This window comes from Coffea eugenioides, unplaced genomic scaffold (genome assembly GCF_003713205.1).
Source record: "Coffea eugenioides isolate CCC68of unplaced genomic scaffold, Ceug_1.0 ScVebR1_598;HRSCAF=1300, whole genome shotgun sequence".
Taxonomy (NCBI): domain Eukaryota; kingdom Viridiplantae; phylum Streptophyta; class Magnoliopsida; order Gentianales; family Rubiaceae; genus Coffea; species Coffea eugenioides.
In genome coordinates this window covers 5,678-7,338 of record NW_020864450.1, presented here as the reverse complement: position 1 = coordinate 7,338, position 1,661 = coordinate 5,678, and the positions used below count along the sequence as shown (strand labels likewise).

Genomic DNA, 1,661 nt, shown 5'->3' with positions numbered 1-1,661 from the left:
AAGTTTAGAATGGATATCACTAGTTTTAGCCAATTGGAAGGTGAATCATTATATGAGGCATGGGAAAGGTTTAGAGATTTGCTTCGGAAATGTCCACATCATGGACTGCCGGAATGGTTAATCATACAAACCTTCTATAATGGTTTAGTTTTTTCTACTAAAACTATGATCGATGCAGCTGCAGGTGGAGCTTTAATGGGTAAATCACCCCAAGAGGCTCATAATTTGATAGAAGAAATGGCAGCAAATAACTATCAATGGGCCAATGAGAGAGGTAATACAAGACGTCATGCAGGTATGATAGAAATGGACACTCTCAATATGCTGAGTGCTCAAATGAATAATGTGATGAAGTTATTGAGTAGACAAGGTGGAGTTAGTCCAAGTTCATCTAATGCTCACGTAGCTTGTTGCTCTTTCTGTGGAGGTGAACATGATATTAATGAGTGTGTTGATTCTGAGCAGGTACAATTTGTTAATAATTACAACCGAAATGCTCCAAATAATCCCTACTCGAATACTTACAATTCGGGGTGGAGAAATCATCCAAACTTTGGATGGAAAGATCAAGGCAATCAACAAAGGCCAACCAATCCGCCGGGATTTCAACCAAGGCAACCCCAGGCTAAAACTAAACCAAGTTGGGAGATCGCGGTGGAAAAACTTGCTAAGGTGACTTCGGATAGATTCGAGCGAGTTGAGGGGCGGTTGGACCAATTAGCTGGGATGTACAGAAACTTGGAGGTTCAAATTGGTCAAATTGCCAATGTGATCAACAATAGAAACCCTGGTGAATTACCAAGTAAAACCGAAGTGAATCCGAGAGAGCATGTCAATGCAATCATTCTTAGAAGCGGTAAAACGGTTGAGGATTCGATTTTGAAAATTCAGGTGGTGAAAAAGACAAGAAGCAAGCAATTGAAGGGGAGCAAGAAAGTCAAAATGATCATGTTATCATTGATATTGATGCACTTCATCCCAAATTAAATTCTAATGTGATACCTTTTCCTCACAGGTTGAAGAAAGATGGACAGGATCGGGAGTTTGAAAAATTCTTCAAAATGTTTAAACAATTGCACATTAACATTCCTTTCATTGATGCTATAACACAGATTCCCTCTTATGCACGTTTCTTGAAAGACATCATGTCAAAGAAGAGGAAAATTGTAGATAATGAGATGATAGCATTAACGGAAGAGTGTAGTGCATTGATTAAGAATAAACTCCCTCCTAAATTGAAAGATCCGGGAAGTTTTTCTATTCCTTGCACTATTGGTCAATTGCATTTTTCTAATGCTTTATGTGATTTAGGTGCAAGTGTGTCACTTATGCCGTTATCGGTTGCCCGGAGATTGGGACTTCAAGAGCTAAAAGCTACCAATATTACATTGCAATTGGCGGATCGGTCAATCACACGTCCCATGGGTATTTTGGAAAATGTGCTCATAAAGGTAAGACAATCTATAATACCTGTGGATTTTGTTGTCTTAGATATTGAAGAAGATGTGAGAATGCCAATTATTCTAGGACGACCGTTTTTAGCCACTGCACGAACTATAATTGATGTAGAAAAAGGTAAGCTTATATTACGGGTTAATGGTGAGGAATTGGAATTCAATTTGGATAATAAAGAAGGGAGTATAGAGCCTACTGCTCTTGTG

General features: G+C 38.7%; 1 non-coding gene across 1 annotated transcript; it reads right to left on the bottom strand.

Moving 5' to 3' along the window:
* On the bottom strand, nucleotides 1-107 carry LOC113758603. The gene has a single exon (XR_003466799.1). It is a non-coding gene; the product is annotated as a small nucleolar RNA R71 (small nucleolar RNA).
* Nucleotides 108-1,661: the final 1,554 nt, after the last annotated feature.